Source organism: Chiloscyllium plagiosum, unplaced genomic scaffold, assembly GCF_037043375.1.
Source record: "Chiloscyllium plagiosum isolate Xiang-an unplaced genomic scaffold, Cpla_swu_hap1 HiC_scaffold_53X, whole genome shotgun sequence".
In the NCBI taxonomy this organism is placed as follows: Eukaryota; Metazoa; Chordata; class Chondrichthyes; order Orectolobiformes; family Hemiscylliidae; genus Chiloscyllium; species Chiloscyllium plagiosum.
Genome location: NW_028270191.1, coordinates 15318380 through 15330572, shown reverse-complemented (window position 1 = coordinate 15330572; position 12193 = coordinate 15318380). Strand labels below are relative to the sequence as shown.

General features: G+C 44.6%; 1 protein-coding gene across 5 annotated transcripts in view; it reads left to right on the top strand.

The window, feature by feature from the left end:
• The first annotated feature begins 2624 nt into the window (after window positions 1–2624).
• The window catches only part of lima1a (LIM domain and actin binding 1a), a 145006-nt gene continuing 135437 nt past the window's right edge, over window positions 2625–12193 (top strand). For 3 of the 5 annotated variants that reach the window (XM_043681976.2, XM_043681977.2, XM_043681978.2), the window contains exons 1-2: window positions 2625–2752; window positions 2983–3010. The gene's annotated coding sequence lies outside the window, so the exon portion shown is untranslated. The remainder of the gene's footprint in view (window positions 2753–2982; window positions 3011–12193) is intronic. The other 2 variants (XM_043681980.2, XM_087985456.1) reach the window with 2 other exon arrangements.

Here is a 12193-nt window from a genome sequence, read left to right as displayed (position 1 = left end):
GGTGAGGGACGAGGTGTGGGCACAGGTTTTACAGTTCCTGCGGTGGCAGGGGAAAGTGCCAGGATGGGAGGGTGGGTCGTAGGGGGGCGTGGACCTGACCAGATAGTCACGGAGGGAACGGTCTTTGCGGAAGGCGGAAAGGGGTGGGGAGGGAAATATATCCCTGGTGGTGGGGTCTTTTTGGAGGTGGCGTAAATGTCGGAGGATGATTTGGTTTATGCGAAGGTTTGTAGGGTGGAAGGTGAGCACCAGGGGTGTTCTATCCTTGTTACGGTTGGAGGGGTGGGGTCTGAGGGCGGAGGTGCGGGATGTGGACGAGATGTGTTGGAGGGCATCTTTAACCACGTGGGAAGGGAAATTGCGTTCTCTAAAGAAGGAGGCCATCTGATGTGTTCTATGGTGGAACTGGTCCTCCTGGGAGCATATACGGCGGAGGCGGAGGAATTGGGAATACGGGATGGCATTTTTGCAAGAGATGGGGTGGGAAGAGGTGTAATCCAGGTAGCTGTGGGAGTCGGTGGGTTTGTAAAAAATGTCAGTGTCAAGTCGGTTGTCACTAATGGAGATGGAGAGGTCCAGGAAGGGGAGGGAGGTGTCAGAGATGGTCCAGGTAAATTTAAGGTCAGGGTGGAATGTGTTGGTGAAGTTGATGAATTGCTCAACCTTCTCGCGGGAGCACGAGGTGGCGCCAATGCAGTCATCAATGTAGCGGAGGAAGAGGTGGGGAGTGGTGCCGGTGTAATTACGGAAGATCAACTGTTCTACGTAGCCAACAAAGAGACAGGCATAGCTGGGGCCCATACGTGTGCCCATGGCTACCCCTTTGGTCTGGAGGAAGTGGGAGGATTCAAAGGAGAAATTGTTAAGGGTGAGGACCAGTTCGACCAAACAAATGAGAGTGTCGGTGGAAGGGTACTGTTGGGGACGTCTGGAGAGGAAAGAACGGAGGGCTTGGAGGCCCTGGTCATGGCGGATGGAGGTGTAGAGGGATTGGATATCCATGGTGAAGATGAGGTGTTGGGGGCCGGGGAAACGGAAGTCTTGGAGGAGGTGGACGGCGTGGGTGGTGTCTCGAACGTATGTGGGGAGTTTCTGGACTAGGGGGATTAGGACAGTGTCGAGGTAGAAAGAGATGAGTTTAGTGGGGCAGGAGCATGCTGAGACAATGGGTCGGCCAGGGTGGTCAGGCTTGTGGATCTTGGGAAGGAGGTAGAACTGGGCAGTGCGGGGTTCCCGGACTATGAGGTTGGAAGCTGTTGGTGGGAGATCTCCTGAGGTGATGAGGTTCTGTATGGTCTGGGAGATGATGGTTTGGTGATGGGGGGTAGGGTCATGGTCGAGGGGGCAGTAGGAAGAGGTGTCCTCGAGTTGGCGTTTGGCTTCAGCGGTGTAGAGGTCAGTGCGCCAGATTACCACTGCGCCCCCTTTATCTGCTGGCTTAATGGTGAGATTGGGATTGGAGCAGAGGGATTAGAGGGCTGTGCGTTGTGAGGGTGAGAGGTTAGAGTGGGGGAGGCCAAGTTGTTGACATTTCAAGTGCTCATCCATGTACTTTTTAAAGGTCGTGAAGTATCCTGCCTCTACATTTCTCCCGGGCAGTGCATTCCAAATTTCCACCACCCTCTTAAGTAAAAATGTGCTTTCTCAAATCTCCACTAAATGTCCTGCCTTTCACTTTAAAATGACGTCCCCTTGTTATTGACCCTTCAACTGAGGGGAATAGCTGCTTCCAATCCACCCTATTCCATGTTCCTCGTTATCTTTTATACCACTATCAGGTCCACCCTCAGCCTTCCCTGCTCTATAGATAACAACCGGAGCTTATCCATGATTTGGAGATGCCGGTGTTTGACTGGGGTGTACAAAAGTTAAAAATCACACAACACCAGGTTATAGTCCAACAGGTTTATTTGGAAGCACTAGCTTTTGGAGTGCTGCTCCTTCAACCACCTGATTAAGGAGCAGTGCTCCAAAAGCTAGTGCTTCCAATTAAACCTGTTGGACTATAACCTGATGTTGTGTGATTTTTAGCCTTGGAGTTTATCTAGTCTTCATAGATGAAATCCTATATCCCAGGTAACATCCTGGTGAGTGAAAAGGTTTTTTTTAAGTCACTTTGGTTCTTTTACCAATTCACTTATAAATGTTTCCTCTGGTTCTGGATTCCTCTATCTATAGGAACAGTTCTCCTTTATCTCTGTCCAGACCCTTCCTGATTTTGAACACATCCTCTCCACTAGTCCAATTATTCCCCTCCTCAAAATGTGGAACAATCCAATGGCTTTGCGAAGAGGCAAACCCAACACTCGCTAAGACAAACCTAACCCTTATTTTTTTTAAAAAGCGCAGTCTTGCTGGTAAAATCCAGCAGGTGGTGTAAACATTAGAACCCATATGTCTCCTAATCCTATAGATGGTGTTATTCAAAAACACAACAGTTCCACAAAACGATTGTTCTCTGGCGCCAATAAGCAAGTGGGCTGCCGGCACCCCCTCGCCCCCTACAGACAAGGAGGACCACACGGATGACTCACAAGTTCCACTTCAGCAGCAGCTCTGACGCTCTGAGGTCATCCGCTGGTGCGTGGCTTAAAATCTCGAGGCAGTCCGTCAGTCTGGGAAATTGGAACTGGGCTATAGGGGCAGGTGCGTTGGCAAGGCGGTGCGGGGAAAAAAAGGCTTTCTTCTTTCTGGGATATAAACTTTCGTTGACATTTGGAAAGCCGTCAGGGAGGGCAGAACGTCTCAATTGGTGAGCAGAAAAAATGCGGCTAAAAAGCACGATATTGGATTTTTGTTTCCTTTGGGAAAGTTATTGAATAGATTGAGGAGCGTCCCCTCTTGAGCTTGCGGTCAGAAGAAAATTCTGGATGCGTCTCAAGGACTAGTCTATTCAGAGCCATTTGAAAACAAAATGCCCGGGTGTTTGTGAATTAATCTCCTGATGTATTGTCATTTGTTTTCCTCTCTCTCGTTCTGCAGATTTGTACAAACGCATTCACCTGTTAAGGTGAGTTTTTACACCTATTTAAATGAGTTTATAAGATTGAATTTGATCTTTTCTCTCATTGAGATTTCTTTTGGGATATTGACTCAAAAATAGCTTGAAAAACTTGTGAATAATTCTAAAGGGAATTTTCAAAAACAAGTGATTTAATACGTGAGGTGCGTGCTTTTTTTTACTGCTGTACTTACTAAAATGAAATCTTAGTTGCACTTTACTGTTTACTTACTGTACTTAAATATGTAGGTTTACATTTCCCAAGTATGAGTAGACGATCTGGTAATTATAAAGTAGATTGTGATAACAATTGTTTGTAGAAAGACATTGAAGTGAATTGTCAGCTCTGAATTGAATGTTTGTTCAATTAAAATGTTTGTAATGTACTGTAGTTTCTATATTTTAGATAATGCAGCAATTGGAGTTGAAATCAAATTCAGAAGTTACTTCTGTATTTGTTTACTGGCTTTTAATGGACTTTACTCAAGATTATATTTTGCTTATGATATTTAAATATAGACTCAATATGCTTTCCATTTTATAAATTCATTAATTTTGCTTTGTGTATTTTACAGGCTATAAATTTTGGCTTAACAATTTAGAAATGAGTTGTTTTTAATATGTAAACACAAGTAGTTATTTCTAATTGATTTGTGACCATATCTTTAAAAATTTGTAGATACTGTGGAGTTCAAATATGTTTCTATCGTTTACTGCATTTACTTGGGGTGGTGGTGAACTGCTGTTGTGCAAATGCTGATTAGTCACTTTAGATTTTTAATAATAATTGGCTTGGAGGAATTGCTGAATCTGATGGTGTAATGGATTAACACCAGTAGCTGAAGGTTTTTTCCAGCTGTCCTTTAATTCAATTTCAAAACAGCCCAAGCTGGTTTCCACAAGCAACACCACCAGCACTTGCTGTTTAAAAATAATGTGTTGTACTTTTGATTTTATACTGACTTTGACCAAATTAAAATGTTGGCTGGTAATGGCATTCACCTTTCCTGATGAGTCAGTTTCTAATGAATTGCATGCTTAAGGATGCAGTGTGCCAGAGTTTGATTTATTGTGTGATGCCAAACATGGTTTCAACTTCACAAAAAGGCTAGTCGTTTAGATTCTGCTCATCTGACACTGCTGTGCCACTGGGTTCAAGTCTCACTCTGCACTGACACTGGAGGGAGCACTGCACTGTTTGGAGTTACGTGCTAAGCTGAGACCCTTGCTACCTGTTTAGATGGAATGACAAACCAAGCATGGTACTTGAAAACCCAAGGGCATTTATAATATTCTGTTGTTAAGAGTGGTATATTTTGCAAGATTTGTGAAGGTTTGTAGCTCAGGTTGAGGTTTAGGGTGTAGGTTTGCTCACTGAGCTGTAAGTTTGATATCCAGACGTTTCATTACCTGGCTGGGTAACATCATCAGTGGTGACCTCCAAGTGAAGCGAAGCTGTTGTCTCCTGTTAACATATAACAGGAGACAACAGCTTCGCTTCACTTGGAGGTCGCCACTGATGATGTTTCCTACCCAGGTAATGAAACATCTGGATAGCACGCCTACACCTTAAGTGGTATATTTTATTAGTACCACCAAACTGTGTGGGAAGCAATGGCCAGAGGTGTCATTACCTGGGTCTCCGAGTCCAGCTATGTTTTGGGGACCTGGGTTCAAATCCCACCATGGGGAGACGGTGGAATTTGGAATCAGTAGAAATCTGGAATTGAGAGGCTAATGGTGACCATGAATCCATTGTCAGTAAAACCCATCTGGTTCACCTATATCCTTTTGAAGGAAGGAAAATGCCATCCTTACCTGGTCTGGTCTACATGTGACTCCAGACTCTTAGCCATGTGGTTGACTCATTCTGTGAATAAGTAAAAAGTTAATTAGTCTGATGGTTTGTTTGCTATCTGTGGGATCTTGCCTTGTGTATATTAACAACTACATAAATGACTGCACGTCAAAAATACTTAATTAGTTCCAAGATGCTCTATGATGTACCATATTTTCTCAGGGCAATTTTCATGAAAGTTGGTCATTCTTTAGGTTAGAGAAGAGGGGGCAGGAAGGCATCCATACTGTTTCTCCTGCTGATCCTTGCTATAAAGTCTAAATGTAGCTCTCTGGGAATGTAACTACAATTAACTAAATTTAATCTTTTTCCCCCTTTGCTGGTTGAATTGCGTACTGATGTTTCTTATTCCAAAGCTTAGGTAATGAAATTTCGGTGTGAATCATACATCTGGTAGGAGGGAGAAATTTGCTGTCTTTACTTAGAATTTTGCTCTTTTTGTAAGCTTTGAGTAGTATGACAACACAGCAAGTTGTTCCAAAATAGTTGTTCCTGCATAGTTTGGAGGGTTTGATTTGTTGATCTGCCAGAGATTGTTTCATAGTGTTGAAAAGTTGCTTTTGTTCAAGTTCATCAACAGCTGCTGTTCTCATTTTTTCCAGTTGTGCAACAATGCTGCAAAACCAGCTTTGCTTTCCTTTCAAAAGTCTTTTTCAGCAAACTTGTTTTGAATCTGTTGTGCAATGACACACATTTCCAAGTTTCATCCTGAACTGGCTGTACTTGAGAAACAAATTTTCTTGTTCGTGTTGTCAGCGAAATGAGGGTTTTTTTTTGTTTGTTTTTTGCCACACCAAGATTGTCTTTCAGCCTAACTTGGAAACCAGACTGGGGTGATGGAAACAACTGAACTGAAATCACTGCGTTCTTCTTGCCTTACTATGTTGTATGTATGTAACTAACTAACTTTGATATAATGCTAGAATTGTTTCACAATTCATTTGGAGCCATGTCCGTCCTTATGGCAATGCGCTTGTCTTGTGAGATTGTCAAATCCTCATCTTAATATGAGGCACTATCTGTCTGTTTCAGTGATTATGCAAGATCTCATTGCATTTTTGGAGAAAGGGCAAAGAAGTTTCCCTTGTGTCCGGCCAGCATATCTCCCTCTGGTAACATGAGTGACAATGCTATTTATGTGACCTTGCTAGTTGTAAAATGACTGTTTGTCTACATAGCAACATAACTACACTTCAAAAGTATTTCACTGGTTCTAAAGCACATTGAGCCTTTCAGATCCTTAAAATGTCCCAATGTGCTGTTTGCCTGAGTGTTTTGAGGCTTCTATTCGTACTGTGTACATTCCTTTTTTCAAATCTCTAGTGTGTGAATCTCCATGAGCAATACCATAGGGCACTTGCTCATGTAAAGTTCTGTGACAGATGTTAATAATACTGCTATGCATGTTCTAGCATCCTTTTACCCTTCCTTTTTTTTTTGTTGTTGTGAAATTACTCAAGGCCTTGTATTGTTCCCTCTGGTGGTGCCAACTCAATCCTATAGATTTGATGCAGTTTGAAATTGCCTGAAGGTCCTCATAATGTGAAACCCACTTTGTTTTCATGCAGTCTGCACACAAAAAAAAGTGTATTTACTTTCTTTTTTTCACCAACAGTCAATGTTTCCGTCCAATAACCTTTGGTCAGCATGGGGAAAGTTTAAATCTTCAAGAAGTTTTTAAGCAAGTGAAAGGGTGGAGGGTAGGAAAGAATAGTTCTAACATTCCAGAATGCTGAGGACAGAGGTCTGCATGAAAGCAAGGTGGAGAATTAAAATGGTCACTGATTGAAAGCTCTGAGTCATGTTTTGTATTTAACTGAAAGGTGGCGTTCTGTTAATCAGTCACTTAATCAGCATTTGGTATCCTCCGATTATAGAGAAGTCTGCATTGCGAATAGTGAATAAGGCATACTAAAGTGTAAGCAATACACACAAGTCACTTTGACTTGGCAAGTGTGTTTGGGCCTTCGAACAGGTAAAAGAGATGAAAGGCCAGTGAATTGAAATGTTAACACCTCTGGAGAGCAAACTGAGTATTTCCAGCAATTTCATCTTTTTAAAACATGATTTTCTAGCATCTGTAGCACTTTACCCGAAGAATCCAATGCACTTACACAAAAGCAATTAACTCAAAAAAATTGTAAAACATCAGTGTATCTGGAATTCCCCATACATAGTGCCTGATTACTTTGGCTACTTTGACCCAGATGCAGTACAATGAAGGAAATTTTGGAGTTTATTTAAAATATCTGTGAATTTGCCCATTTTTCTTTTAAGAATTGTTTGTTTGTAAAGGACATTTTAAGTGTTTGCAACAACTGTGGTTTTCTTGCATAGCCAGTGTGGCCAGGTGATTCTTTACCTGGAAGTAGTACCAACACATGCAGGAAGTTTAAGAACTGAAGCTGAGTGGTTGGCAGATATAGATGAGCTAGAGACCGATTATTGATGCAGATATAGAAAGGGTAACACAGACTCCATGCAAAATTCCAGCAAAATGATTGTTGATAGTTGAAACTTTTCTGGCAAGTGATTTGTAAGTAGACAGGCAGGAGGCTGGAAGAACACAGCAAGCTAAGCAGCATCAGGAGGTGGAGAAGTCAATATTTCAGGTATAACTCTTCCTCCTTTTAGGACTGGGGGTGGTGTAGTAGGAGCTGTAATTAAAGGGGGTGGTTAGGACAGGGTGGTGAAATGGGGATAGGTGAAGAGAGGTAGAGGGTATGACCTGGTTGGTCAATGGGAGGAATGAATCTGATTGGTGGCGGGGTAGGATAGAGGGGATGGGAAGGGAGGTTATTTGAAATTGGAGAACTCCATGAGCAAGCTAACAACTGAATCCTTTTCTTTTTAAAAAAACAACAACACTGCAACTAGCACAGATATGTGAAAGAGCTGAAAACTTACCTCCTGAAATGGCCCAATTGTGGACTGGAGTGTTATTAGTCGGTCTCCGGAAACTATCTACTGTTGTGACCAGAGGGTGAAAAGATTTGTAGAAGTATGCCTTGCTAATAATGACCCTAGCCATGAAATTGAGGCACAACCTATTGGATAGGACTCCTGACCTATCCTAAGTAAATGAAGAATGGTGTAGCTATGAAATGTCACATGTTTGGGAAGTCCTGCAAATGCTTGTGCAAAATGTATCTTTGCATCAACTACTTAAATTGAAACTTGCCTTTTTAAGTGTTAGTTGTCTGTTGTTTTTAATTTTACTTGGTTCTAACTCATGTCAGGTAAAACTTACGAAAATTGAAAGCTTGTATTTTCATTTTTGTGGGAGTCATTTGGTTTACAGGGATTGTAATAGAACATAGAATAATACAGCACAGAACAGGCCCTTCGGCCCACGATGTTGTGCCGAACATTTGTCCTAGCTTAAGCACCTATCCATGTACCTATCCAATTGCCGCTTACAGGTCACCAATGATTCTGACTCTACCACTCCCACAAGCAGTGCATTCTATGCCCCCACCACTCTCTGGGTAAAGAACCTACCCCTGACATTCCCCCCCCCATACCTTCCAACCTTCACCTTAAATTTATGTCCCCTTGTAACACTCTGTTGTACCCGGGAAAAAGTCTCTGACTGTCTGCTCCTATCTATTCCCCTGATCATCTTATAAAACTCTATCAAGTCGCCATTCCAATGAGAAAAGGCCTAGCGCACTCAACCTATCCTCCTACGACCTATTCTCCATTCCAGGCAACATCCTGGTAAATCTCCTCTGCACCCTCTCCAAAGCTTCCACATCTTTCCTAAAATGAGGCGACCAGAACTGCACACAGTTCTCCAAATGTGGCCTTACCAAGGTCCTATACAGCTGCAACATCACCTCGCGACTCTTGAATTCAATCCCTCTGCTAATGAATGCTAATACACCATAGGCCTTCTTACAAGCTCTATCCACCTGAGTGGCAACTTTCAAAGACCTATGAACATAGACCCCAAGATCCCTCTGGTCCTCCACCTTACTAAGAACCCTACCGTTAACCCTGTATTCCGCATTCTTATTTGTCCTTCCAAAATGGACAACCTCACACTTGATCGGGTTGAACTCCATCTGTCACTCCTCAGCCCAGCTCTGCATCATATCTAAGTTCCTTTGCAGCCAACAACAGCCCTCCTCACTATCCACAACTCCACCAATCTTCGTATCATCTGCAAATTTACTGACCCACCCTTCGACTCCCTCTTCCAAGTCATTAATAAAAATTACAAACAGCAGAGGACCCAGAACTGATCCCTGCGGAACTCCACTTTTAACTGGCCTCCAGGCTGAATATTTACCATCTACCACCACTCTGACTTCGACCAGTTAGCCAGTTCTCTATCTAACTGGCCAAACTTCCCACTATCCCATGCCTCCTGACTTTCTGCATAAGCCTACCATGGGGAACCTTATCAAATGCCTTACTAAAATCCAACATCCACTGCTCTACCCTCATCCACATGCTTGGTCACCTCCTCAAAGAATTCAATAAGACTTGTAGGGCAAGACCTACCCCTCTCAAATCTGTGCTGGCTGTCCCTAGTCAAGCAGTGTCTTTCTAGATACTCATAAATCCTATCCCTCAGTACCCTTTCCATTACTTTGCCTACCACCGAAGTAAGACTAACTGGCCTGTAATTCCCGGGGTTATCCCTATTCCCTTTTTTGAACAGGGGCACAACATTCGCCACTCTCCAGTCCCCTGGCACCACCCCCATTGACAGTGAAGACGAAAAGATCATTGCCAACGGTTCTGCAATTTCCTCTCTTGCTTCCCACATAATCCTAGGATATATCCCGTCAGGCCCGGGGGACTTGTCTATCCTCAAGTTTTTCAAAATGCCCAACACCTCTTCCTTCCTTCCTAACAAGTATCCCCTCTAGCTTACCAGTCCGTTTCATGCTCTTCTCTTCAACAATACAGTCCCTCATTTGTAAATACTGAAGAAAAGTACTCCTTCAAGACCTCTCCTATCTTTTCCGACTCAGTACACAGTCTCTCACTACTGTCCTTGATCGGACCTACCCTCACTTCTCACATACGCATAAAAGGCCTTGGGGTTATCCTTGATCCTACCCACCAAAGATTTTTCATGCCCTCTCATAGCTCTCCCAATCCCTTTCTTCAGCTCCCTCTTGGCTATCCTGTATCCCTCCAATGCTCTGTCTGAACCTTGTTTCCTCAACCTTATGTAAGCCTCCTTCTTCCTCCTTAAAGACATTCAACCTCCCTCCAATCAAGGTTCCCTCACACGACCATCTCTTCCCTGCCTGACAGATACGTACATATCAAAGACACGTCGTATCTGTTCCTTGAGAAAGTTCCACATTTCAATGACATCCTTCCCTGACAGCCTGTGCTCCCAATTTATGCTCCTCAGATCCTGTCTTGCAGCATCGTATTTACCCTCCCCCCCCCCCCCCCCCCCCCCCCCCCCCCCCCCCCCCAATTGTAAAACCTGCCCTGTTGCACGCACCTATCTCTCCATAACCAAGGTGAATGTCTCAGAATTGTGGTCACCATCACCAAAATGCTCACCCACTAACAAGCCCATCACTTGTCCCGGTTCGTTACCAAGTACCAAATCCAATATGGCCTCCCCTCTGATCGGATAATCTACATACGGAGTTAGAAAAGCTTCCTGGACACACTGCACAAACACCGCCCCATCCAATCTACTTGATCTAAAGAGCTTCCAATCAATATTTGGGAAGTTGAAATCGCCCATGACTGCTACCCTGTGGCTTCTGCACCTTTCCAAAATCTGTTTCCCAATCTGTTTCTCCACATCTCTGCTGCTATTGGGGGGCCTATAGTAAACACCCAACAAGGTGATTGCTCCTTTCCTATTTCTGACTTCAGCCCATACTACCTCCAAAGGCAGATCCCCCTCGAACTGCCTTTCTGCAGCCGTTATACCATTTCTAATTAGCAACGCCACCCGCGCCCCCCCCCCCCCCCCCCTAAATCTTACTGAAACATCTGTAACCAGGAACCTCCAACAACCATTCCTGTCCCTCTTCTATCCACGTTTCCGTGATGGCCACAACATCGTAGTCCCAAGTACCGATCCACGCCTTAAGTTCACCCACCTTATTTTTGATACTCCTTGCGTTGAAGTATACACACTTGAGCCCATCTGTGTCTGCAAGTATTCCCTGTCAGTGATACCTTCTCCACAGCCTCCCTACATTCTTGGACATCCTGAAAAACCGCTAACGTACTTGCTGGACTACAAGTCAGGATCCCATCCCCCTGCCAAATTAGTTTAACCCCCCCCCCGAGGAGTGCTAGCAAACCTACCTCCCAGAATATTGGTGCCCTTCTGGTTCAGGTGCAACCCATCCTGCTTGTACAGGTCCCACCTTCCCCCGAATGCAGTCCAATTGTCCAAATACCTGAAGCCCTCCCTCCTACACCATCCTTGCAGCCACGTGTTCAACTGCACTCTCCCTATTCCTTGCCTCACTGTCACGTGGCACCAGCAACAACCCAGAGATGACGACTCTGTCCGTCCTAGCTTTTAGCTTCCAGCCTAACTGCCTGAGATCCTGAATGACCTCCCCACTCCTCTTCCTACCTATGTCGTTGGTGCCAATGTGCACCACGACTTCTGGCTGCACACCCTCCCCCTTTTAAGGATTCTGAAGACACCAGTCTGAGACGTCTTGGACCCTGGCACCCGGGAGGCAACAAACCATCCTAGAGTCTCGCCCATGTCCACAGAACTGCCTGTCTGTCCCTCTAACTGTAGAGTCTCCTATAACTAGCGCTCTCCTCCTCTCCCCCTTTCCCTTCTGGGCCTCGGTGCCGGACCTCATGCCAGAGACCCGGTCACTGCAGCTTACCCCTGCTAGGCTGTTTTCACCCCCCCCCCCCCCCAACAGTATCCAAAGCAGTATACTTATTGTTGAGGGGAACGACCACAGAGGATCCCTGCACTACCTGCTACCTCCCCTTCCCACCTCTAACTGTTACCCAGCTACCTCTGTTCTCTGGCGTAACTATGTCCCTGTAGCTTCTATCTATCACCCCCTCAGCCCCTCGAATAATCCTCAGTTCATCCAACTCCAGCTCCAGTTCCCTAATGCGGTCTGTGAGGAGCTGTAGCTGGCTGCACTTCCTGCAGGTGAAGTCGGCAGGAGCATCGGTGGTCACCCCTACCTCAAACATCCTGCAGGAGGAACATTCCACTGCCTGTGCTGCCATAACTCTACACTTAGTCTCCAAAACAAGAACATTAAGTAGCTTACCTGTTCAGCCGACTGAGTCCTTTTATTTAGGTTGGAGGAGGAGGGAGGGTGGGAGACACTACACATGTAGTGTCTCGGGTTCCT